The sequence below is a fragment of the Anopheles aquasalis genome, chromosome 2 (assembly GCF_943734665.1).
Source record: "Anopheles aquasalis chromosome 2, idAnoAquaMG_Q_19, whole genome shotgun sequence".
NCBI classification, from domain to species: domain Eukaryota; kingdom Metazoa; phylum Arthropoda; class Insecta; order Diptera; family Culicidae; genus Anopheles; species Anopheles aquasalis.
Window position 1 is genome coordinate 4,929,668 of NC_064877.1, and position 27,874 is coordinate 4,957,541.

The 27,874-nt window shown below is 50.2% G+C and overlaps 1 protein-coding gene across 3 annotated transcripts in view; it reads left to right on the forward strand.

The window, feature by feature from the left end:
• Positions 1 to 7,428: 7,428 nt before the first annotated feature.
• Positions 7,429 to 27,874, forward strand: part of LOC126577924 (activating transcription factor 3-like) — a 55,830-nt gene continuing 35,384 nt past the window's right edge. Inside the window, exons 1-2 of one of the 3 annotated variants that reach the window (XM_050239993.1) lie at positions 7,429 to 7,724; positions 9,297 to 9,942. The gene's annotated coding sequence lies outside the window, so the exon portion shown is untranslated. The remainder of the gene's footprint in view (positions 7,725 to 9,296; positions 9,943 to 27,874) is intronic. The other 2 variants (XM_050240004.1, XM_050240013.1) reach the window with 2 other exon arrangements.

Consider the following 27,874-nt stretch of genomic DNA (forward strand, 5'->3'; position numbering starts at 1 on the left):
GTTGTTTTTTCCCACCAAAAACTGTCACGAAGCGACGGTCGATGGAAAACAAAAAAAAAAAAGGTTGCTCGTAATTTGTCAACCAGAAAATCGTCGGTCTCCACCGCACGAGATTAATCTTTGCTCGTTCGCTCATTCGTACGCGTACCCATAAGCCGGACGGCGGCCCAGAGGCAGCATAGTTTGTTTTCCCAGCGATGCGGTGAAGACCGACGACGGAATGTTTGGAAAAGGTTGACGAAACGTGAACCCGGCTGTCGGGAAATTGTCACTCAGCGGGGCCACGCGAATGCAACGCACAGGCGCGAATGTTTTTCAGTCTTTCAGCGGAACGGGTTCATAATTCCTGTTGATTAAAATGATGATCACAGCTATCAACTGGTTGTTGGCGGTGTGAAAAGGGGCAAATGAATGCGATTGAGGGTTGGCAATAAGAAGTAATAACAGTAAACAATGTTGTTGACATTGGCTAAAAAAATACAAACGAAGTAGAATAAAGTGATAAAATTGTTAAAACAAAAAGTACAAGAATCAGGTTATAGAACTGTGATTCGGTTGCATCAAATTACAGAAATAAAGTGCTTCAAATTACAGAAAAAAAAACAAACTATAGCATCCTAATCCAAGTAATCGGTTTTATTAGACACAACGTTGGCACAAGTGGTTCGACTACTCTCCTCCGACTAGACGCCTGCTAGATCGTGGTTGAAATGAATGAATCAACGTCGATAAGCAAACAGGCCAGTAAGTAAATGACAAATGCCGGTATCTCTGTCAGTCACCGCTTCGCAGCTTCTGCCATCCCCAATCTAGTGCTCGCCTGCTAGCTGATTTGATGAACAACAACCCATCAAACACTTCCACGTAAAGCAGTTGGAATTAAATTGTTTTTTTTTTTACATCTTTTTCTTCATCGAAGAAACACCAAAACTACATCACCTTTGCTCGGTCGTAGCACGCAGAAGGGCGGCTTAAGGCGTGCGCTAGGGCCTCCTACTAACACTCCGGGGTCTTGTGACACGCGCGGGAAGCCATGATGTTCCCTTAATTGAGGCTATGGACGATGTTTACCTTTGACAGACGATCTTTCAAACACGGGTCTGAGTGCGGGCGCGTTGCCACTCGCGCCAGTTGACATACGGCGGCATGGCACGGTGCGGCCACCGCCGTGATCTTCACGCCATTTTTCACGCCCGCCACATAACGCACCCGGGTGTGCGTGTGCCGGTGTGTGTGCGTACAGGTTTTCTTTTGCCTAATTTTCTCGTCACTCTACCCTCCCTTCCTCAGCTCCAAAACCGTCGCATATCGGCGAAGCGGACGAAACCATCCAGCGAGCTAGTTGAGGGATGGCAGGCGGGTGGCGTGACGGAGGATTGGTTCAAATGCTTGTTTGGCTAATTTGGGAAGATAAATGAGCGATTATGCCTTTTTAAAATATTCCAAAAAGCCACTCATCAAAACTGCGCTTCATCGCGATGCGCTGGCCTCGGCGCTAATGGTGGCGGCGCCGGCGGGAGAGGACTGTCCGCGCCGTGGCGGTCGCCGCGTGGCAATGGACGACAAAGTTCGAACGCGCTTCATCTCATCGATTTTGTCCCACAAAACTTCTTCCTTCTCCCCCGGTCCGGTGCCGATGCTCTCTGCATCGCCGAAAATGCTGTCGCGGTTGTTTGTTCCGAGAGGTTATGGCTTTTAGGAGCTGCAAGATGCCATGGGATAACGCTAATGGACATCTCATATTTTTTTACGTTCCTTTTCCAACTCTCATATTTTGTATCTCGTAGTGGCACGAGACCTTGCTGCGACACTCACTCAACGAAGATGTTCTCGGCTTATCTTTATTGGAGGCCGTGGCGTGCACGTTTCCCTCGCATTGCGGAATAGACGGAGGGGTGGGGAGAATGGAAAACTTTGCCACTCTGAAACCCCCAACGAACCGATCGATCGATGAGCAGCCCAAGTCGATACGGAATTAATCAATTATTGACTCGAAAGCCGCAGAATACGTGGACGAACGCGACGCATTCAGCCGAGGCTATGTTCGTGCGTGCGTGCGTGCGATCTGGTCTCCGATATTATCGTCGCCGGACGATCACAAATGGCACCATTTGTCTTCGCTTACCGGGGGCACCTGTCAAAACCCGGTGTTATGCGTAGATTCCTCTCACAAACCATTGCTGTTCGCCACCTTCTGCCTCGTTGCTCATGCTCATGACGTCCTGGGGCTTTCCTTCTACTGGTTCCGAATCAAGGCGAGATTAGCCAACGGTTAGATCCGTTGGCACGCATTCCGATGGTCTCCAACACCGATCTGTGCGTGAGGAGGTCCAGCATAGCATACGTAGCGTAGGCCTGCCTTTGCCTTCTTTGCGCGCGACTATACGATTGAATGATTGATTGTTAGCGTCACCTTGTGAAGGGCCCTCATTTGCTCAGACCACAAGAGGTGTTCCCCTCGCACTCTGGGTACGCGTGCGTCTCTGTGTAAGACATGAGAATTATCTCCATAAAATTAGGCAAAACCCTTAGGGAGGCTATAGCCTCCGATGCTTTTGCTTGACGGTTTGGGGCGGAAGCTCTTCCGCCATAACAAAATGGACATTGGAGAAACAACAACTCTCCTTCTCAAAATCATAATCGCCCCACCGGAACCATCTTGTGGTGGTGGCGGCATCGGAAGTGCCCGCAGAACGGGAGGAAGAGGTACGCACCGTATTCGGCTTCGTTTGGCTCGTCCGTCGCCCCGTGTCGACGGTGTTGTTTAGGAAATTAATCAAATAGATTTATACGCGTGAAGAAGGACGTAACCTCAGGAGAGACAGGCGAGAGGACGGTGTGTGAGAAGCGCTGCGTGCAGAAGATGAATGCGACGATGGCCGCGACATTCCCGCGCCCAACACACCGGAACAGACCATAAGTCTTCGGGCTTCCGATGGTCAAGGTGGCCGCCGGAACGGTTCGGCCGGCATTTTCATTCCACCATTCTTGACCTTCTCGCTCAATCACACTCGACCATATTCATAATCAAGCCGGCGTGTCGTCGTAGAAGCCTTTTAAAATCTTAATACCTCATTGGTAGCTATATTTATCCGTCACCATAAAGCTGACCAACGGACCTTATAACAAAATATTCCAACAGCTGGCGTTAGGACAAGGGTGGCTCGATCGAAGGGGCATTAGTATTCAAATCGTCACACTTAAAGGGCTAAACCGCTAACTGTGCCCAAAGAGAAGAGGAGGTCCATAAAATATTTTATTTCATAAATACCTCCCGCGAACGGACCACCATGAAGGTGCGATAGGCAAATGGCCGTGAAATGGTCCGCTTACCGAGCCACACAAGGCATTATGAATGTTATTTCATAATTGAAAGATGCACTTCAATCGTCGATCGGCTGCCACAGCATGTAGTAGTAACAGGCTTTCGGAAGATGAAGATGGCTTAGAGTGGGTTTTGATGCCATTGTGATAAGGCAATCGATTGTGGTTTCAGCAACCAAAACCTGAAGCTGAAACTCAAACTCTGCGAGATGACCTTCTACGCTCAAACTCCCGAGCTTCACCATAAACCATCCGGATCTCCCCACGAACGTCGCCGCGGGAGACCTTCACAGAAGATTAGAACAATATTGACCCATAAAACAGAGAGCTGCTAGCCGGAACAAACCCGGCCACCCCGCCAAATGAGACGCCGTCAAAATAAGATTAAACCCCATCCGGACCGAGGAGGTTTTGCTTTGCCGAGCTAAAACCAACAACAACAACGGTCTCGAGAAGGTCACGAAGTGAAAGGAAAACTTTGATAAGCAGCAGGAAAAGGGGAGAAGGAAAACCAAACAACAAAAAATGGAAAAGAAGGAGTATGGATGAGAAAAGCTGGTCGAAAGCAATTAGTATTCAAAACAAACTACCAAACACGACAGCAGTGGCAGTGACAGAGCAACGACAGCCAAATGGTTCAAGTGAAACGGAGAACCAAACGTTGAATATGAAATTCAAAATGTAAAAAAAATCCAAAAACCAACGAAGAAATGGAAGAGGAAAAGCCAACTTCCAAAGCAGCACGACAGTCGACGATCATGCGATCGATCAAGAAGATCTTCGTTGGAGTGACAAAAAAAAACGAACGAAAACCAAAGACGCCAAACACGGGGGGAGGGCTGAGATGTGACGAGCGAGAATGAATAAGAAGGGTGTTAAAAAATTGCTGAACTACACCCAAAAAAAAGCAGAGTAAAAAAAGGCATCCCAAATGTAAAAAAAAAAACGAACATTCGAAGACAGAAACCGATCTGTCCATGTCAAAATAAAATGTCTGCTTTGGGCCCAAAGCAAGTGAGGGGTTTGGGGGTACCGAAACGAAAGCAAAAAAAAAATCTCGCGTGGAGCTCACGGCGACGACCATCGACGAATGTAAATGAGAGTGTGTGCGGCCCCATCGTGAGTTCCCCAAAAACCAGACCAGAAGAAGCATGCGGTGCGCGGGCAGTCTCGCGGGAGGGACACCTCGCCAGCAAAACAAGAAATAACCAACGAAATATGAATTCCAAAGCGATACGAACCGGATTGCGATAGCCTCACAACTAACACCTCTGCTTCCATGGGTGATGGAGTCCAAGGAGAGGACGGATAGGGGGTCAGTTTGGGGCCCTGATCGTACCCTATGCTACGCCTCCTCCTTGTACCGGCATCTTGTGCTCTGCGATGCGTCCTATGCTGCTGCTGCTGCTACGGGTGCGCGCTCAATCGACAGGCCCTCCATCGACGGGGACGACGACTGGGACGACTGGGGCGACTACTCATTCCACCGGTCGAGGTAGACATGGTGGCGCGAGCCGCTCGGCTTCGGGTTTGCTGAGCACCGCGATACGCAGCTGCGTGGACGACTACAAGAAGCACTAAAAAAAAAGAAGGGATAGAAGCAGAAGAAGATGGCAATGAAGTCGCAGTCTTTCAAATCGATCCATCTCTCCATCGCAGTTTGCGGTTGCCGCTGATTGAATGGCACCAAAGGGGACGGGATGGAAGATGGGAGTCCGTTCCGTTCCGGGCTGTTATCAGTTTTCTCGTGGACCCGTTCGGCGGACACCACCGGCCAGCCAGCCCCACAAGGAGAGAAAGTACGAAATGATTGATTGCCGCTTGCCGTAGGAAGTGGAGCGAGCAAGAATGAAATGGAAATTAAAGAATCGTCGATCTCTGAAGCCATGTGATGCGTGGCAACGGTTACATTGATCTCCGATGCTGATGATGGTCGGTGTTGGAGAGAGGTGTTGGACAACGTTTCAGCAAGAAACACGTTCTTAGAAACAGCCATCGAAGCAGAACCGGATGAAGCTGGACAAAAGCACCGCACCGAAAGGCTCCAGACAAAGAATCATAAACATTTTAGCGTCAGAAAAAACATGGAAACTCTCATGATCATGATCATGATGATGATTTGCCATATTTTGTAGATGATCGTGTCGCCAAACCGCAAGAAACTGAAAAACCGACAATCCAAACTTAAGATTCATGCCAAAAACCTCATCTTTGCTTACTTACTCATCAGGTGCTACAACTGACGAGATGCCAGGCCGTATGCAGATGAAGTCTGGTTCGCGCTCGAGTGCTCTCGTTATTCTTTCGGAATCAATGTGACCGTCACTCCCTCTAGCACCCTTTGTATGTGCTGTTTACTTACAGTTTAAGGGTGACTTGACCTGTACTTCTTCATAAATTATTTTGTCTTGTCTTGGAACGTAACTAAATAGCACAGACAAAAATACTATCAATGAGAATATAGTGGAAGGAAGTTTCACCAGCACCACGGCAGAGCAAAAACTAAATGCGACGCTTGACAAAATGCGACATCAGTAAATAATCTATGTGTGCTACGATGGATTTTCAGTAGCCGGTGATTACTTGTCGCCTACTACCGTTTCATTCCGTGCACTCACAGTGAGTCAGGAGCGTTGAAGATGTGGACAGACAGTAAAACGAGCAACGAAACAATATTTAATGCCTCTTAAGAAACGCAATCAGCTGTTACTAACCGTCTTATCATCTGGTTTGGACCATTTAAAATTGAACGCACGCGCGCGCGCACGCCCGCCCGCTCCTGGGCTTATCGTCTGAAGATGCGAGTTCAATTATGCGTTTCAAACCACAACAAACACGGATTTAAGGGGTGGGGGGTCTTTTTGATACCAAGCCATTCCAAGAATTTGGGGGGGAACAGGCGTGCCTGATAAACATCCGCGTTGTCGCTTCTCCATTCTTAGCGGAATGAAAAGCGCGGGAAAATCCAAAAGTTGGCGATCAAGGCGAGGCGTAGACTACGCGTGCTGAACGCATTGAAAGACCGCGCCCGCCCCACCTGTAGCTGTTGGTGTGCGTATACCAACCCCATGCCACTGGAGTCCAGTAGTACTAACGAATGAATAGTAATGTTGCCGACCGTGGGTGTCGCAAACTGTTGCTTACCAACCGACTCATCGGCGGTAGAACTGGGAGCCGGATCCACGCGTTAGTGGTGTTGGTGTGGCCGCATCTCATCTGCTAAACTGGCTAGAAGCTGGCGCGCTGAAAATCAGCTGCTCCCTTCCTAACAAAATGCGGGAGAAAGAAAAAAACCCGCGCAATACGACAAACTAAATGATGGTTGAGAGAGCAAACAACAATAAAAAAAGCGGAAACTCAATATCCGTACAGTGCGTTTCGCTTTTTGGCGACAGGATTGTGACTGTGACTGTCGAACGTCGTATGTCTTGGTTACGTTCTGTTTGTGAGTCGACCGATAAGGGACACTAGCGAGACCGTAATGGTCGAAGGATCCGTAAGGCCAGTGGATGGATACCGATGGTCCATCACTGTGCGTCCGCGTTCGCTTCACACTCACGTGCTCGCGACCGAAGCCGCGAGGGGGCGATTTCACTATCAAAGCGCACGAGGTGGAGCCGCGGGCCGGCAAAAGGCAAACGTGAAGCCCCAACAACCACGACCACGACCGACCGACCGACCGACCGAACGACCGATCGACCGGGCGTACGGGCCCCCATCGAACCGGCAAACGCGATAGGGACAACAGCATGAACGTCGGGCACCAATCAGGGTGCAGGATGACGTTATGCTGGTTCCACGATGATGCCAATGGGGAGAGCTATTTTTAGACCCCCCCGAGAACACATGCCGCAGGTGCCCGAGTGCTCCGAAGAGTGCGACTCGTGGAGCTCACCAGACCCACGATGCGGCGGCCACTGCCAAGATGCCAACCGTGGCATGCGCCTCCACCGTTCGGTCGTTCTACTGGCGGGGAGCAAGCACTCACAGCGTGCGACGTTTCGAAAACCCCGAATCGTGTTCGGTCGATCGGTTGGTCTGCGAACACGACAAACGGGTTCCCGCGAGCACTCGGCCGACGACATTTGAGTTTACAATCGCACACGGAACGGACCGCACATGACCGGTACGCGAGTTAGTCGCGCGAATTCACAAACGGACGCCAACGTTTCCCCGCATTTTCCGCGAATGTGGCAACGCGCAACACGCGGCCTCCACCATCCTGCTACTAGTACTACAACAGCTACTACCCTTAGTGCTACGCACGACAGCATTACGCGAGCTACGCATCCTTCGCTCACGGTGCCGGTGGATCGAAGCCGGAGAAGAAAACCTACACCACCACTGAGCGGCCAGGATACGGCACAAGAAGCAGCAGCAGCAGCGGCAGCTGGCGACAGGTGGGCAGAGACAGGAATGAGACACGGGGCAACATTAGGCGACACCTCCCTCACGCAAAAGATGCCCCCAAAATCAAACACTTTCCCGGTTGCACAAGCGAATTGCCGGCGGTCGTTTAAACTATCACGAGAAGAACACAGGGAACAGAAAGCGGGAGGAAAAACCGCGACCAAAGCAGCAGGAGCGGCAGGACGACGAAGTGTTGTTTTTCGTTCGTGAAAAATAAACATTTCACCACGACCGGGGGTGACTGTCGGTTAAAGCCGTTGCAACGCAAATCGGCGAAGAGTGCAAATCTGATCTGTGCTCTTATCGCGCAAAAGGCGCTAGTTATGTGAAATTGAAAAATAATGTTGTTAATTCATAAGAAACAAATTGGAAAAAAAGCAAGCAAGGCGGCAGTGAGGTGTGGGAAAATAGAAAAAAACACACAAATACAATTATCAATATTATGCACAATCATAGAAGCCGGTAGTGAAACATTGTAACGAAACGTGTAGCACCAGTGACTAGCAAAGTGAATCGTCTGCAATGTGCTCTAGGAATTTTGTGGTGTATGCTCGTGTGTTGTTATCGTTTTCATTGATACAGGCACCGCTATAGAAAGGACGCTGTTTGATAAAGGAATCGTGGAAACATTAGAAAATACTTTCTTCATTGCTCACAAATAGTTTCTTCCATTTATGTTGCAAAGTGTAATGTTTTAGTTGCATCTCATGTTCAAGTGTATTAGTTTTCAATATTAATAATAATTAATTCAACATTAAAAGTAACAAAAGTGGATATTAACCATTTTAATCGTTCCAAAAAACTGCCTGAGGTGATGTAAAAAAAGGAATCCTGATCGAATCGAGACAATCTGCATCGATCGGAATCCCCGTGGATGTGGAAAATGGGGGAAAACTCCACTGTCTAGCACCAGCATTGCGACACCATCAGCGTGTGTACAACACGGTTGCTCGTATTCGTGACCGTGCATCGTTGTGATCGTGATCGTGAAAAATGAAAATCGAACAGTACTGCACAGCAGCAGCACAGCAACAGCACACTTCCGGCCACCACCCGGCTATATGGACGCTTTTCCAGCCGCTCGCGAACCGATACCCGATGATTTTCCGACGAATCGCACACCAGCACACTAGCAGCACAGTGGCGCTAGTAGGGCGGTCGTGCCCGTTGCCGTCGTTAGAAACAGCCGAAGTTACTGCTGCTCCATGCGGGGCCTGCTCGCTTTGCCGTTGCCGGTCGCCGGTCGCCGTTCGATTTTCTGGACTGACCGGCGCCACATCGGCGCTTTCCGCGCACCTCCTCTTCCCTTTAGTTCGTGTTCGTCTACCCCCTTTTTTTTTGTTGTCGGTCTCGCCCGTCTAGGTGGTTGTGCTAGGACGTCGGCGAACGCCACGACGGTGGAAAACTGCCGGGTCATCGAAGGAAAGTGCACCCCGGGCCGAGACTACTACCGAGAGGAACCATTTCCGCTTTCCAGCGCATTCCTTCCTTGAATTTCATTTTGTTTCCGCTTCCTTCACTGGTTCCATTGCTCTTATTCCTCTCTCTCACTCACATTTTAGCAATTTGCAGCTAAGGGTGAAAAGTGGTGCTCACTCCCGGTGTTATTGCTGGCCATCAGCAACAGCGGAAAAGCCGGACGTCCGACGGGAGCATCGGGCCCGTACAGTGGGGTGCGGTGCCCTCCTCAGACCCAGCCAAGTAGTTTCCGTGCGTACGTGTCTGTGTCTGTGCAGCAAGTGCGCGATCTAGTGCGGTCTAGTGAGTGTGCCGACCGACGACAACACCGTTAGCTCTCAAGTAACGAGCAGTGTGCGAGGGTTAATGTAAAGTGTAAGTGTTATCAACATACATACATACATACATGCACACACATATACATACGCGACCACAGGGTGCCTAATACGAAGGGAAAGAAAGTGTGGAAAATCGTGTCGTTTGGTGGAAAATATTTCCTAAAATATTGCTGATCAAAGGTGGTGATCGTTTATTATCTAAAAGAAAAACCCTCCCTCGAAAAAGGGATTCGAGTTTACCGTCGGGATTCGCTCAAGCCTCAGTACTCAGTGCCAGTGCAGTCGGCAACAGTTGGCTGGTTGGTTGGAGTGTCGCAGCCGATAATTGTGAACAGAAACTGATCGTGACCGTCACCAGCGTACCAGCACAAGCCGACGAGCAGCATCAACAGTGGCACCACCACCACAACAGGTGATAATTTGCTACATTTCCTGAATCTTTCCAACACTTTATCGCAAATCGACTGCAAAGATTGCCGATCGTCCGGGAATCGCATCCAACGGTACGGCCAGTTGTTGCATGTTTTTGGCAGCAGCGCACTTATTCGAAGAAGGTTTTATGATGATTTCTGCCCATTCGAGGATTCCTTTTTCCCTCTCGAGAGGCACAGAGGTCAAAAGAGACATCACCTCGGAGCGGCTTGGCTAACTGCCCGGAGTCGGAGCGCAAGGAGCAACACCAGGGGTAAAGGGTTGGCCACTTTTGAGTGGTCCGGCCGATACCGTGGTGCGAGAAACAAATACAAAATTATAGCTCATTGGAAATGGTCCAATTGCGTGATGTTGTTCCATCAACGGACCATGGGTGGTGGAACGCGCGCGGTGGAGGTGCCCGCCACACGGCGATTATACGAAAAATTTCTGAAAATTCCCGGAAACCACTACGGAGACGCGGGGAGAGAAAATCCTCGTCTAGCAGTTTGTTGGCAAGAAGCTCGCCGCTCGACCGAAGGGGCGCGTTACGGACCGTTTGGCAGTGAATGGTTGCCTTTCCGGGATGCCATTATATACCTTTCGGCAACCTTTTGCGAAAGGATATAACGCCTTCGCAGGCGTAGGTGGTGTAAGTGTTTCATGGTTTTGATTTTGTTCTCTTCGGCTTGCACAAAATACCATCGGTCTGCATCATGAGTTGCAGCATGAACTGGTGGCCGAAACTGGTGACCTTAGTGATCCGGAACAGCGGATCGCGATGGATTAAGAGAACGGCGAATCAATAAAACAACAAAACCCGTCCACAGCCAAAAGATAAACCAAGTGCTGAACCGAAAACGAATTAAAAAAAACACTTGTAAGAAACTCGCCCTGGTACTGGTGCTGGTCCTGGGTCCATCCTCCTTCTTGCGCCCTTCTTGGGTGCCTCAACAAACTCACCTCCTCCAGATTTATGGCACGAATGAAGCGGACACGAAGGATAATTAATTTTACTTTGTAAGACACAATAAGCCATCCGGAACGCCACCGGCCCAGGCCCACTTGTTGAGTGTAGTGGTGGAGTGGTGCGGAATGACTGGGCATAAGATCAACATAAGCGAGAGCAAGATCGTTTGGCAAAATGTAAGGTTGTGATTTTTTTTTTTTTGGGGAGAAAACGAAAAAGGAACGACACCATCAGGCGAACGGATAGGAAAGCGTTCCTGGGGTCCTGAATCAGGTTGGCCGCTGTTGTGTAGGCCGGCCGGTTTGCCTAATTCCATTGCAATTTGCACGAAGTCGCCATATTTACGGCTATTGCTATCATTCAGCTGGTCTTTTCGTGCTCTTGCCGAACGGCGATTGATCCTAATTTATGATGCATTCGCAGCCTTCTAGATTCAGCTGCGTGGTGGAGCAATTTATCATTCTCAACCCGAACGCTACTCTCAACCAGTGACAGCTATCAAATGGCCGTTTGAGGTTATGGTTACTAAGTAATACGTTTTGTGAAACCTTTTTCCATTTTTTTGTTGCTTCCTAAGATTTTTGCTTAATATTTCGCATGAGTAACGCTAAATTGTGCCTATCGCACTCAAAAGTGTAACAGTTTCATCTGGCAAAAAACATAAACCCCCTAAATGACACATCGGTAACTGATCACATCGCATCATCGCCATCCAATCACGTGCTCGCGCTTACAGTGTAATCCTTACTTTGCTGTGCGTTGCGTTTGCGAACTGTTAACCGGGGTAGAGGGGGGATCTCGATGCAAAAATTAATGTTATCGCTTCGCCCACCCGCGCGCGCGCGCGTATGGAATCCTGAACGCTCGTCGTCTACATTGTTCACGCCGAACAGCATGGAGTGGCTCGTCTCGTTCATTAGCTTAATTCATCTATTTCGCGCCGGCAGGGTTGGCACTGACCACCATTAGGCCCACAGTAAGTGATCCCGCAATGACTCCAGAGTGGCCCAGGGAGGAGAGAGAGAGAGAGCGAGAGAACAAGGGAAGGAAGGGGACGAGGTGCGTACTAAATGAATTGCATAAATTTGCATCTTCTGGTGTGGAAACACATACGCGATGCTCAAGGCGAGAGTGGGAGCCGTGGCGATGCGATGCGATGCGCGCTGTGAGCACAAAATGGCAGCGAGGCGCTTACCCGGATGCGCGAAACTAGCCCAACCGGGGCCGGTGTTGGAATTAAAATCATATTAATAAAACGCATCTTCGCCTCTTGCCATGGTGTGGTGCGGTGCGTCCAAGTGAGAACTTCCTGCAATCCGACAACTACGACGACGACGGCGACGATGGCGGTCGCCACTACCATCTGTTCGGCCTATCGAGTTCCAGGCGCAGGTTTCGCAAAGCACACAGTGATCCCCGACCGGGGGTGCGATTACAAACAGGCCTGGTGGTTGTAGGTGGTCTTCCCCGGGCTGAATGGGGGCCTGGAGTTGCTGGAGGGATGCCAACTGGGGTTGCAGGGAAAATGGCACATAAAGTATCAAACTTTATGGGATGCGAAGAGAGCGGGACATCAGCTTCTGCTTGTCTTGTTGTTCCTCCCCCTTCTCTTTCATCAGACCCACCCTTTCACTTGCCGGGCGTCGGCGTGCTCAATTCGATTTGGGATGCGCCTCGGCGCGGTCAGACGGTAATCTTCTTTTCGCCGCAAAAATTCGCTCTCTTCTCAGCAAACTGCTGCTGCTGCTGCGTGGAAGAGCTGTGCAGATAATGTGGCATCAAGTGGCGCACAAATTACGAGCCCGGTCATATGCTGCTGCCGATGCTGATGCTGGGAGTGGCAGGCTTTATGGGTCGAGCGGGAGTTGCGTGCAGCACTCGGCGCCGTTGACTTCGTCTTCGTCGTTGTCGGAGTTGCGGTAGAAATCGGCACACTTTTGCATGGCGTTAACCTTCGACCTGTGCGATGCAGCATTGAATGCCGCGTGAGTGCGAAACGACCTTCTTTAGTCCAGGGATCGTGCGTTAGCTGGTGATCGCCAACAATATACGCCACAATGTCTGGGTTTTTTTGGGGGCGATACTTTAACACCTCTACTGGTCGATTCTAGTGCAACTAGATATCGTCCAACACAGTCAGTCTGTTCCCGTACCGTGGAATTGCATAGGTCAACAAGAAGCGCAACCCGAGAAGCGAGATAGACCCGTCCGTGGCGAGATCGCCATCAATCTAATTCATATTTGTAACAATCACAACCAGTGACCCTCAACTGCAACAGTGGCCTTACGGCAAAGATGGTTGCACACATACGCCTACTACGATGAACATTATTAGAATCATATTAGCCACTCAGCTGTCATGCTGACAGCGTATGTGACCGAGCGAGATCGTGATCGAGCAATTTCGAGACAAATGCAAGATCGAGACGTGATAAGCTGTGATCTATCGTTGCAGATGGTTAGTTTTTGTGCGCTAGCCACTTCTTTTCTCAACTAAAAACGCGCCCTTACTTTGTACATCAGAGAAGGCAGAGCGAAAAATGCTGAAACGAGTTTTAATAATCGACGAAAGGCCGAATGATCGACGATCAATCTGGCGAGATGGTGAATGAGCCGGAGCACGCCCAATGAGAGACGCGACACCAACACACCAGGCGATCTTCGCTAGCGGTTAGGGTCGGCCACATTTCGCCATACACGCCACACACAGCTCGCGCCTACGCGCCACCACGTATGGTTTTTGATGGGCCAAGCTGATTTTCTCGGCACCCCCTTCCCCCCCCCCCCCCCCCCCTGGAGAGCAGTAGTAGCCACAGAAGAGCAGCAGGAGAAACAGTTTCTATTAGCATTCTCGCCATGCCTGGCCACCAACCACTACCACCCCCTCGTGGACCGATAGCACCCGCGATAGCTCTCACCACACAATCCTTTTCTTTCACCCTCTCCGCCCCCGCCGCCCGGGGGTGTGCTCCGGGTACTCGATCAAATCAAATTAGGTTGGCGGCTGTTGCGTGTGGACTGTGGTGGTGTTTGCGATTCAAGAACGTAAAACTTGTGTGCATGTATGTGGGAAGGGGATCTCCTTCACCAGGCCCCTCTCATTTGCCTCTGCCCGATCGGTGCAAGATCGTGTCTGATAGATTAGCACTTGAGCTTCTGAAAGAGGTCGACAGACAGACAGACAGACAGACTGGCAGGCAGAGTGATGGTGCGCTATGGGTGTTTGTTGGGAGGATATAAACTGCCGGGCATTTCGTGGCCAGATATCCCACCAGAGTCGGTTATCGAAAACAATGAATATGGAATTTATGATCAACGTGGCTGCTACCACTGCCTCTGCTGATCGTATGCTGCTGATAAACGTGTGCGCGTGTTCTGTTCCCTTTCCCCCGTCGGCTAGTGACATGTGAGAGCAATGGACCATGGGGGTTTGCTTTGGAGGCTGTCAAACAACATTCAATTTGTACTTTGCATTCACATCTCTTCCATGTGCGAGTGCGTGCGATCGTGCGAGTGAGTATAAATCACAGAACAGGACCCTGACACTCCCTCAAATAGCAAACACATTCCGCTCCATTCCGCCGGACGATTCCGCGCACGAGTCAATCTAATCCCGCTGTCAGCCATATTTCCCTCATACCTACCAGCTGATTGATTATGGTTCTGTTTTGGCTGCTAGATCAATGGAGCAAACCTCAAATCCCAGCGCAGCGGGCTGCGAGTCCTGACAAAGCAAATAAAACAAGACAATGCCCGTCCGGTCGTCGGTCCGGAGTCTCGCAATGAAGTGGATTATTAAAATCATGTACCAGCGGGCAGGGTGGGGTGTGTGTGCGAGACCATTTGTAGTGGGCAGCACATTAGAGCAACTATGTTGCACTAACGCTAGACACACCGTCGTCTCGCTCGGCCAAGACGTGGACGACAAGATTGGCATCAGCAAAAACCGGCCACCTCACGTCGCGCGCACCGTGCGTGTCCTCCTCCCGTAACGACGACGGACGACCGTCGACTTATCGCGCAAGCACCGAGGGGACGTGATCTCGTTAGACAGCAAAGTTAGATGGTCCATGCATTCCTGCTTTCATCGTTTGACACAGTCGACGGCCGGCAGTGCTACCTCATCAAGTGGTTTGTTGCTTATGCGCCAAATTACCTCAACTTTGGTTTGAATTTGCGTAAGTCAACGTTAATGAAGAGAAAGGAAAGAGAGCCAGAGAGAAAGAGAGATTATTCACGCCGAGTGGTAGCTGTAAAGATTCTTCGCACATTCTTGAGTTGATAACGGGGGGGCCGACCAAGCGTCAGAACCTCGCACCGATTAAGCAATCGTAAATAGAAGATTATTCGCCAAAAGTTCAAGGCATGCCGCCAAAGCGTCTCGACCTCGGCGGCCCCCAGGATCCCTGGCCCAATCACGCTACGAAGAAATTAATTAACGAACTTGCGGCCTGACCATCAGAACGCAACTTGCGTGGCTGAGTGCTGATAAGTGCACCAAAAAGTCGTGCAACTTGTCACGTACACCATCCAGGATCTCAGGAGGAGCCGCTCTGTTGTTTAAAGATTTCTATCAACAATTTAAATGGCGGCCTTCGGACAAAAGGTTTTTTCTAGAAACTAGCAATCCAATCTCGGTGGGGGGGGCCTTTTCCCATTCCTTGCACGTCGTTCGCGCGCAATCCGCTCAGAACCACCTTGGAGCCTCGGAGGTATGTTTATGCAATCTATCAACGCGCACCGTCGGCCACATTTGCAGATGCATTTTGCGCCCGTGATCGATTTGGTGAATCCGTTAGCCTCCGTCCGTCCCGTTGCCACCGTCCCCGGATACAAACGCAGACGTGGTGCGCACATTGTACAACTTGGCGACGCGCGCGGCCATTTACACAGTAAAATGCAAATTAACATCGATGTGCCACATTAACCACCGTTTGTCGCACCGGACCCCACCGCCCCGGGGGGGCCCATTCGGCGCAATTCTATCGTAAACGTCACTTTGGGCGGCTACTTGTGACGTTCTCTCGTTCGCTGCCCCCCTTCCCTTCTCGTGTACTCCTCCTGCGTCCGGATGTCACGCTCCAACTTCTGTTCTACTGCACGCCGCTTACTGCGACCGTCAGAGTCCGAGTAGCAGGCGCAGACTTCAAACAGATGTTATGAGATGGTGAGATGCTAGGCCTGAACTGGGGCTGGTCACATATGAGGAGGGGCAATATTTATTTCCATCAGTTAAAATGTGTGCCATCGCCCTCACGGCACCTTACTGTTCGCCAATCCTCCCGCACTCTGCCTCCCTGCAATGCTCTCATAACACGCATCAAATTGCATAAGCGCATCCACATACACGACCCCCCCGCACCACAAACATCGAGTCACAAACGCCTACTCAGACACGTTTTGCGTCGGTTGCCGTGCGTTGCGCACCCCTTGGCTGAGAGGAGTGTTTCCGGCGACGCCAAGTTCCCTTTCTGAAGTGGCCGGTTGACACTCCCCCCTCGAGGTCCATTTCTTGCGAATTATCTAGCTCTTGTCTCCACGGCACCACACCCTCTGTGCCCTCGATGCATCGATGACACGATGGGGTCCCCTAGTGCTTCGTGGAAAAAATACTTCGATTGCTCGCTTCGAGAGCTCTTCACTGAATGAAAGTGTTGGGCCCATTCATGCAATATCGTCGCCATTCCGCGTGTGTGCACCGCTTCTTATCAGATGCTGTGATTGATTTCCGATCCTAATCCGGCATTACTTTGTTTCGGTTGGATTGCTTTATTGCCAATCCTCCCCATCTAGGCCAAGAATCTCGTGACTAAGCGGTCGAGAAATGTCAATGTCACTTACGGAGCCGAGCGTGAATTGAAATTAGATTTTACAGAAAACACCCTCGACAAAGAAAAAACGGCGAATAGCGAATGAAAATGGTTCTTGCATGTTTTGCTGAGCGAACCCTGAGCCGATAAGCCACCAACCGGCCAGCTGCCGCAGGTTGTTTTTCACTTCCCGTTTTGTTCTATTTTATGATTGCACGAAGTTCATCGCAACCTTTTCGGTGAGCGTGGTCCCCCCCCCCCCCCCGTCCATTTTTCTGCACAAAAATAGCAGCTTCAAACTGTGGCGCTGCTATTGCTGCTTCTCCACTGCTGCTGCTGCTGCTGCTGCTGTTGCTGCAGAACTTGCTGGTCGGAGAGCAGGAGGACCACGAACCGTGCTGTGTGTATCGATGCGACAACAAAGCACACACAAACGCACGTGGAAAATGGGGAATGAAAAGCGAAAGAAAAGCGAGCGCCTCTCTGTATGTGTTTCGCACGAAATCGGTTCGTCGCCACCAGCGCCACCGCCGCCATCGTTCCGTATTGGTAAAGGCATTGTGGCGCCAGCGAAGCGACACACAAACACACAGGACGAAGGACCAGCTAATGCTCGCCTCTAACCAGGTCACCTAACCAGAAACCAGAAACTGACTGTCGAACTGCTCTGTTTAACATCTCCCATTACAATGCGGGCTGGCACTGTTGGCGTTGGTGCTCTTCTTCCTAGAAGTAATAGCTGGCTGACGATGAACGGAAGTCCCCGGACCCCACGAAAATGGCAAGTGCACAAGCGTCTCGGCACAGGTTTCAAGTGAAACCGTGCAAAAAGGACGAAATACTATTACTTCGACATTTGACGACACCAGTGTCTGAGGTCTTCCACCGCGCCACAAGCGGAACCGCCCATAAACCGCGCAACTGGCGCCCTGTGTACATTGTAAAGTTACCCTGAAATGTAAAAGAACAACCACCGTCCCACCGCCGTCGGCTTGTTTGGTTTAGTTGCGGGATCGGGTCGTGGACCATTTGACGAGCAAGGACATACTGATGACGAGCGGTATCGGTTACCGTTAATGTCATTTTTCGTCAACACCATTTAGACGGTGGCCGTCGACGATGCTTAAGACGGGATGGATCGCATTTTTTGATTGGGCATCCATTTGGGTGGCAAGAAAGGAGCATAAATTAAGCATTTTATAGAGAATGTACAAGGCTGGTGAACGGAAACGTAACGTAACATCCTTCACACACAGGTCAACCTACCAAACAGCATCAGCACGATTTTTGGGCTGACTCAGAACAGCTACAGAGTGATGCGATGCCACCCAGGTGGAGCAGCGAGTGGGAAATTTAATTTATTCAAAAATGCACATTAAAACATACCGCAGCGAGCCACGATTTTATGAGCATCCTGAGTTCTACTTTGCATCGTTTTGTAGCGATCAAGCGATCGGAGATTCGGCAAAAAAAAAACCGACGAACGAATGATGCTGCTGATCTGCTCCATGATTGTTTCAGTTTTATTTTTGATTTTTGTTTTGTGCCCGTCCGTTTTTAAACAATAAATTATCATCCCCTTGACCTTTCCTGCGGACCGCAAATACCTATCGCGAACGCGTTCGGTCACCATCTCCTTATCAACGATCGAGCTTAAAGGGCTTTTACTTTTACGCGATAAGCGACGGGCCACACAGCCCGTTTGATGACTTCCCATAAATCACCCTCCGGCTCAAAAGCTATAAAACATGTCCATCGATCGAAATTCATTTCCTATATCTCTAGCGCGATAGCGGGCCATAGATTGTCCGGCTCATTTGCATGCCCGGCATCATCGGTGTGATCGCTATGTGAAACGAGATCAACATCAATGGGGCTGGTTTTGATGCTTATCCTCTGCGGCCCCGGGTCTAGACGCATGAAATGCGTTCGCGTATTTGAATGAAAACCCCTCGGACCTCACCTCACCCTGTGGGTAGTGGTTGCAGTGTGGCCTACCGTTAAACCAGTTTTGCATTTTTGGTCCGACACCACAATGGTTTCTGACGACGAAGCGAACTGACCAGGGCAGCAGTTGGTGTGAGTGAACCGAGCGGAAGTCATTAATAACATCTAGCCCACCAGCAGATCACGATAATAATTTACCGGGAGTTTCCATCTCCAATGTGATGAATGTCCGTGTGCTCGCACGACCAACGGGCGTGTCGAGGTGACTCCTAAACCCGTCAAAACATCGTCGTTATGCTGCCTATGCCCACGAGCTAGCGGGTGCACGATACGCAAATTTTGTCGGGTTTTTTTTTCAATTTTAAACTCCCAAAAGGGAATTCATGGGGGCGGAGTGAGGTCGCAGTGGTAGCAGAAAAAGAAAACGAGGGGATCTGGTACAACGAGCAACTCTCCGGCAAGCTTATGAGTGTAATTAATTAATTTATGCCAGGCCGGCCGGCTGGAAAGGCGAGAGGCAAACGAATGGAATCCCATTTGTTAACCACATCACAATTAACAAATGTCTGGCAGGGGCATTACAGTATTTATGATGCTTCGTGCGTGATGTAGAATGTAGTGGACCTTCCTCGAGAATCCGTCTTGGGCGTGCATTCCTTTTTTAAATACTTTCTTTAATTTTTTTTTTTATTTTATTATAGAGGTTTTAAACTTTAACAGTTCTTTCGCCTCTGCTTTCTTTAATTGATTTATCCAGAATACACCAAGAAAGAGACTGGAATAGAATTTCCGCCACCATCGCAATATCTTATCAATCCGCTCACAAAATACTACGAGGGCGACATTCACTACAATGTTCTCTAGTGGCTCCGTTAAGCACTCCTCCTGTAACACAGCATGGAAGTGCCATCAGCATAAATCACGTTTCCGTACAGAGTGTGCGTGTGCGCAGTGTGGTCTTTTCCCAGAATTCACGAGAACTTGATAAATAGCGTTAACAGTACTGTCTTATCCCAACCACCGCAATGCATTGATACAAAACCCAGGCATTCTCCGCGTATCCTTCGCATCCATTCAAGTAGTATTTGCACAATTCAATCGCCCTCGGCGGCATTTGAAATGAATCCATGACTCCATTCAGTCTGAATCGTTAAACCAGGGGACCTCCATCGAGAGTTGTGTGCTGTAGCGAGGCTAACGAGCCTCGAGTAGTATGGACATACCTTCGAGAGACATCGAGAGAGAGAGAGACAGAGAGAAAAGCACCGCTGGTCGAGCACATCCGAGGTGGTGCACCGTGAAACAATGTGTGATAATGATTTTCCCGTCTCGTCACGTTCAGCAACTGCGTATCAGCAGCACTGGAGATGGAGCCACTTTTATCGCCACCGAGCGCGGACGACCACGATGGCGACAGCGATGGCGACAACGACCAACGAGCCATTGGCGCCACACACCACAACGAGCCATCGAAGCACCGAGGAGTGTGCACGGTGTTCTAATCCTTAATGCTCGTTGGCTTGCGATACAATAGGGAGACGAAACGATGGTCAGCCACAACAAACTGTTCCCTTACACACAGCCCTCTCCGGATAATTGATTTGCCGGAAACGGCAAAACCCCGGTTCCAGTCGAACGAGACGACGATCGCGACCTGACGAGGGCTGGGAAGCGATTAGCTTTGTTGGAAAAGAAGCGAAACAATAGCGCCACGTACGGTACACTGTTTGACGTCTTGCTAGCGTCGATTACTGGCATCGATTTACCGATGACAAGAAGACAGCAAGAGCTTCCACTTCATTTTTTGTACATTGAAACTACTAGAAATGAGTTTCAACTACTGAAAGTGAGATTGCGGATACGGAGATTCAACACATCAGAGTATATGCAAAACATTGTCCTACTGGCCTCAAATTGGACTCTATCAGATGGATAAAAAACAAATATTCAATTCGGAGAGTTATACACGTTTCGCTAGTCATCTCAGTGGCGTCGGAAGTTCGAAGTGGCGAAAGCTATGCAGAACGCAACAAGGCCTCCACCTCTGATCGAACAGACGGGGGCCAACGCTTCGCAGAAGTCCGCAGCACCCCGAGCAGAGGGTCTGATGGATCACAAAATGCAAAACGTTCATAAATCACGCGCTTCACTCCCTTTCACTGAGGCATGTAACCCCCGGCGAGAGGACGCCAACCAGTCTGTGCATCTGCTGTCTGTGCGACAAAGTTGTGCGCAAATCTCGGTCAACCGAATCGGTTTTGCAAAAAGTCACACCACGTAAATCCTTCTCCAGCACCAGCAGCAGTAGTAGACACACAAAAAACGGACTGTCCTCGGCTAGCACATAAAACAAGAAGCCATAAGCCATCTAATGGTGGATGGAGTACACCGAAATGGGATAAAAACTCTGGCAGATTAAGAGCCGCATAATTGAAATTACAGCAGCGTAACGAACCACCAAAAACCCCGCTCCACGGGGCAGATGGTCTCGAAAAAGCGTCTTTCTTGGCGTCCGCGAGGGAAGGTAGCCCTCGCTGATTGGCACTAGCCCGTAGAGGCTACACCGAACAGTTTCGGCACCGACCCCAAAATGGCAAGTTGAGGAGGTCAGTTGCGAGGGTTTTTTTTTGGCTCAGAACAGAAGTCGCTCTTCCACTGCACTGTTGCTGCGGTCGTTTGCAAAGTTGGCGCCAACCGGCAGAGGCTTACGGTTGCTTGCACATTACGGCCTTGCAAGGTTTGCTAGGGGAGGACACCGGGAAACGGAGGAAGTGCAACAGTGTCCCAGTTGGTTGATAGATGGAAATGAAGCAAAACCCCAAGCAGTACCGGCTGCTCGGTACGAATTGGCAACGCTTCTTTTTTGCGCGAATGAATTATGCTCCAAGAGGAGGTATCTTTCCCTCGAGGGCGACCTCGAGTGTATTCCGCTTGCTCCGCTAGCTAGAGCGCGGCGCCAGGCAGCATCTCGCCATTGACCCTAATACCGGTGCAGAATGTAAATCAAATACATCCATAAATAGTGCGCGCCGACGCGCACCGTGGGCTGACTCGCGCGTTGATCGCCTTTTCGCGGTCACACCTCGGAGACGATACCGACGACCATTGCTGAGGTCACGAAAAAATCTGCCCAAAGGAACACAATCCCGCCAAAGGGACAGTCTGTGGCATGGGGTTTCTATATTGCAAGCATAAGCCACCAGTTTCTTCTCCTTCAACCATCATCACTCGAAGCCATCGGCTGGTAGGTGGCAAGTGCACGACCTATGCATCGTCGTATTGTCGACCGTGAAGGCCGGATCGATCCGGGTGTGTGCGCGGGCGCACTCGCACACTCTGAACAAATGGTCGATCAACAATAAATCACCCGGCGACGGCGACGATGGCGCTCTGTCGACGAAGACGACGGTGTTGCGACCGGTGATCGTTTAGATCGCGCCTCCGCGATCCGATCCGATGCGTAGAACGTGTTGGAAAAAGGCGTTCTCTGCTCACTGCCCCATCCACACGGATCGGTAAAGGCACACACTGTATGGGCACAGCAGAATACGTAACGAGATGCTGCCAGAGGCTAATTGAGGTTATACACAGCGTGCGATGCTGGTGGTGGAGTGTGAACGGACGGATAAGATGCAATTGCAAAAAGAGACATTTGTCCGGAGCAGGTCGGTCGCGGCCGTGATTGCGATCGCGATGAAAGGAATTCATGAAAAAGTGTCTGGATCAATCAACACGTGATGGAAAGTGTTTTATGGTGGCATAAATGATGCTGAAAGTCCTAGTAACCCTGATCTTTGGGTAACGCGTAGGGATCGGTTGAATCCGCTCCAAGTGGGTCAGTGAAGCGGTTTTAATCGATTTGACATGTGATAACTGTGATAGTTGTGATCCAAAGAATGAGAAATTCTAATCTACTTAGTTACTTACTAATCGCTGAGGTGAACCATTGCAGCCTAAGTCGGTGTTTCAGCAATTTTTAATGTCGATACCGTTGCCCTATCTCAATTTTAATCTATGACGTTCTCTTCGTCCAATTAACTGCATCTAAAATTCCAAATATAACGAATAATTAAATCAATATTTTTTCTTAAATATATCTTCAAATACAAATTATTTATAGTAATCAATATTGACAGATGCCATTTAAAGATAGTTTTTTTCCCAAATAATCATTGCCTTCTTCTAGTAAACCATAATCACAATCCATCACAACATCTAACGCCACCTCGATTCACTCTCCATTTCGATCCGCATTCGAGTGGCGTTTGCGTCAACTCCCCACGCCGCCGCGCACGGCCGCTGATCACAGATGCACCCTCGCGCAGATGATCTGTAGGTGTAAGCGTGTGAGTGGCGTAGTCAAACCGTTTAAAGGGGGGGGGGGGAGGACTGACGGCAGTAGCTTACATCCGGCTCAATCCGTACCGGGCGTATACCTCCCCCCGCACGTGAGTGTGTATTGTCCGATGCAGCTAGCCGGCGGCCATCGCTCACTGTCCGCGCGTCATCATTAGCATCAAATGGCACGATATAAAATTTACAAATAATTATCGGTAAACTGTGCCGCGACTAGCCGGAGGCGGACTGAGGAGTGGCAGCAGCAGCAGCAGCAGCAGCAGCACTAGCAGGAGTAACGGACGCCTTTCCGCCGCCCACCCAAGGGCCGTAAAATGCCGACCTCCGCCGCGAGAAGGGGAAGATAATTAACTTTGGCATTGAAAACACCCCAAGCACCCCAGCGCTGTGGTTGAATGGTCGGCAGAGGCATAGTTCGATGTGTTGTCACTCGTGCGATGATGTTGGAAAGATTTCATCTCGCCACTCTGGAAGCGCCACTTCCGTTTTACCTCACGGCTGACACGGGGACATGCGCCTCGCACTCCCCCTCCGGTTAGAGGGTTTTCCATGTATGCTAGCCAATAAATTATCGGATTTTATTGATCCCGAGAGCTTTGGCTTCATAGATGTCCCCCCATCAAAAGCCACAACCTACGAGATTTCAGCATTTTGACGGATTACGATGCTGGTCAGCGAATGCGTAGAAAAACTCTAGCCAGCACTCAAGTCGCACAACCCGAAGCCTCTTTTAGGGAGACTGCCCGGGGTCTTAACAATATTTGTCCACCAAACAGCGGCCAAACCTTGAACCGAAAACAATTAAGTCATCGTCAGAAGTATCGCCCAAGCGTCGCATTTCACGCTCAGGTTGCGTCGTCTTCACTCACTGGTGCGGCCACTTTGTGCTGTTGGAAGTCGTTATTTGCCTAGACCCTCCGTCAAATCTATCGATAAACCACGACATTTCGTCTGTCCAAAAGCGCCGAAAGGTAGATTTCGTCGATTCGTCCTCCGCTCGGTAAAAAAAAAACCTGACCCACATGCACAATCACAAACGAGACATCTCCGCCATCGTCGCACGGCCGTCGCCGATAAGATCGTGGAACCAATTGCATTAAATCCGGACAAACGGACGCTCCAAAAGGGTGGCGCTCCGTGGCGCCGCTAATAATGATGATGGCGGTGGTGAGTACGATGGCTATCGGGTCCTGGGGATCCCGTTGGCGGTGGTCCAGTGAGCGCGTGAAGTCGAGAAGATCGTTTCTAAATTAACGATCCAAACACTTAAAAAATCACTCAAACGCCAAGCGCCACGCGATGCTCAACTCGGCGCAGTTGAACATTAAATTGAAATTATGAAGAAAGAGATAAGAGAGATCGATTGAGCGGCACCGGCAGCCACCGTCGGAACATTGAAGGTCGCAGACGGATGGAAGCATCAATCAAAAGCACCTAGGGAAGAACTGCCGCCGACTGGAGATAGAAACGAAGCGAAGCGGTGAATAGAGACAGACACGCAGACATCACGACGATCAACATTGAATGATTCGACTAACAACTTCATTTCCCCTGCGGTATAGCCTCTCCGCCCCGCATGTGGCCCTGTGGTTTCAACCTTTACGATCAAACAATGCTTTATGGCCCATCGGAGTTCTCTCGCCGACTCGGTTGGTGCTGGTGCCGCTGTCGCTGTTAATGCGGGTGAGGTGAGTCTGGGATGCGCCTCACGATTATCGTCGTAGACAAACATTGGTCTATAACCGATTCTGGCTGATGCCGCCATGGCGCGCTGTTGACAAATATCAACACTCCGATTTGACTCCGCCAGCAACCGTGTCGCCATCTGGCTAGTGAGTACCGCTGAGATTTGAGCTAGATCAATTTGCCATTTTTTTTGCCCTTGCGGCCATTTATATTATGTGATCGGTACAGGAACGGAACGGTTATGCAATCGCTCTCGTGGTTCTGCGGTGGTTGGACACTCGCCGAACAATCAAAAACCCCACCGCACATCAATTGATCGCCGTCAAACCGCCATCCATTGGTCCAAATTGCGTAGAGGAAGAAGAGGAAAGAGTCCCTGGTAAACGGGGTTTTAATTCGATGCCCACTCGCAATCGATGGCATTGAACTCGGCGATGTGCGAGTGGGAAGCATAAGCAGATCAGACGTAAGATTAGCGGCAGCATAAATCCTTCAATTTCTGGCTCAACTTTAGCGTAGCTCGAAATGTTTAACGAAGCAAATCGTTCCGGTTCCGCCGTCGCCACAAGCACAAGCCGATCGACAAGCTGGGTCCACAATGTGTTCCTCTAGTGGTCCGCATCAGCACGAACGCAGTGTCTCTGGCGCCAGCAGTCTGTGCCCTGGGCCGATGGCGTGTGCTCAGTCAGTGTGACTTTTATGGTGTTATTGTTATTTCTAAATTAGGTCTCTGGCGATGTGGTCCACCATCAGGGGAACCCCCACTCGCAGCCAGCAGAGAGCAGAGGGCACAGTGAGGCACCGAGAGATAGAGAGGGTGACCCTTTCTTCTGCTGCTTCCAGCTCCCACGGCAGTTCTCGTTGCTAGCGCCACCGACCCTCCTTCTGGGTGGTTAGGCAACTGAGCAAACTGCAAGCGCACGAGTGTATGTGTTTGTGCGCAGCAGCGCACCTGTGGTTTGCCCGTGGCCATTTATACCATCGGTGACCATCGTTTCCGCCCCGCTGGTCTTCCGCTGTGGCCATCGGCAAACATCGGAATTGGAACTCGGAAGGACGCAAGGCACGTCGAGAGGAAGCTGATGGAGTGAGAAAAGGGGGGACTAATAAAAAAGCGCTGCTTAATTTAATTTAGTTAATTGAATCTCCTCGTCCCGCGGAGACCACCGCGTAAACGCCGCCGGTTGCTTGTTCACCCCTCCGCCGGCCTTGTTGGCGAAGTGGTTCAGGCATTAGCACTCGCGATGCAAAATTGGCCTGCATCAGAGGCTGGCGCCGTTCTCGCTTGCCATCGCGCTGCAAACCAGCAAATGAGACACTTTTGCGAGATTGCCCCCCCCGTTTCTGGAGGCCATGGAGCACTGTTTGGCATCCCCATTATAACATCGAAGCATAACGAGGCGTCGTTAGCCGACGGATGGGGGGGCATGGATGCCATTTGCCAAGAACCAGGAAGCAGAAACAATGCATCGCACGCCGCTTCACGGCAGGACGGTTACACGCATTGTTGGTTGATCGTTCGATTAGCGAAATTGGTAATTAAGAACGCCGGGCCACGGCTGGAACACTGCTCGAACATTGCCGCCGAGGCGAGGGATCGTTACACTGTTTCTAATAGAACCCTTTCCAGGCTCCCCGGATTCCAATCCAACCACAAACAGTTGCCAGCTGGATTGCGTCGCAAGCCGCGTGTGTTCCCCTTGCGAGAGCGTTACTGTTTGTTCTAGATGCAGGCGCGCCAATAACCGTCTTAGGCCAACAAACGTCTTTACAAAGTAAAAACAATCCGTTGGTGCGTGTATGGGGCGCGGCACACAATCGTTATCGACCGGGTTTCTTTTTTTTTACAGTCCAAGGCGTGTTCTGTACGAGCGAACAGAATTCAGATCAATACTTGAGGGGGGCTTGAGTCGAAACTGGAAGAAATTCCAATCACGTTCTTGTTGGTTGGCGCCTGTTGTGGACCGAAAAGCAGACACATTAGCATGCGAGAATTACTTTTCTGTGATTCAATTCGAAACGAACCCCCCCGGTTTGCGAAGTTCAAACATCGACCTTGGAGAGCTTTGGAGGAGTGATCAAGCGTGTGATAACAAGCTAATTCTGTTCAGAAACATGGTCTCCCCATCGGTATCAACATGAAAATATAGATTAAACCCGACCAACGGACGAAGTAGCATGACAAACGCTCATTGCAAAGCATTTTCCAAGAATCAGCGACCCAGAGGTTTTCTCTCGGAATTGGATTGAAAGATAATCATTCGACATACAAACGCGCCACCCCAGCTCCAAGGGAGATACGGTTTCGTGTGAGCTTATCTTATTATTCTAACGATAAGGAACGGAACTCAACATTGGAGCACCAAGTGTCTGGAACTGCGTGCGTAAGTTTGCCCCGAGGAGATTCAATTGTTATCGATAAGGCAAGCGAGAAACTCGAGGTGCAGTATTGCATACACGACGACGACGACGACGCATAAGCGCCAATCGGGTGTGTGGTGTACGTCATTGGTGGAGTGGGGGGAGGGTATGAGGTGCTACTACTGGGATGCGCTGCCACGCCACTCGTACTATTGCGTATTGCGTAAGAGAAGGTAGTCCAGGCGGCTGAAACCCATTAGCTGAATCATCTCGATGCGCCAGCCAGCTCGCAACTGGTGGCACAACTTGGTAGAACAACTTCCAGAAAGATACTTACAAGAGGCGCGCGCGCGTGCGATCGCATACATGCCACTGATGGACGCGCAATGATTGATTTGTGGAGTTGTTGAGCTCCGTGCAGTGCGTGTTGCGTCAACCGGACCGGAGCGATGATTGATGGTTCGATGTTTTCTGGTCCAACGATAAAAATTTCAACGGTAGGACACCTTCTTCCAGAATGTGCAATCGATGGATCGGCTGCGTGAATTGCGGACGGGAGGAATTCATTCGACATGACCCGTTGTGACGCTGCGTTGTGGTCGTGACGAGGCCTGTACACGTGCGTCCCGATTTCATGGGGGCTGCTAGATCTATTCGTAGATGCCGTGGATTCTCCACATCGCATGATCGCTCACCGACGCCGCGCACTGTTTGGGAATGTTGTTTGCAAATCCACACAAGAGGTGCGTGCAGATGGACCAGACCGGAAAGTGCGAAAGATCAGACAGACAGGCCTAGGGAAG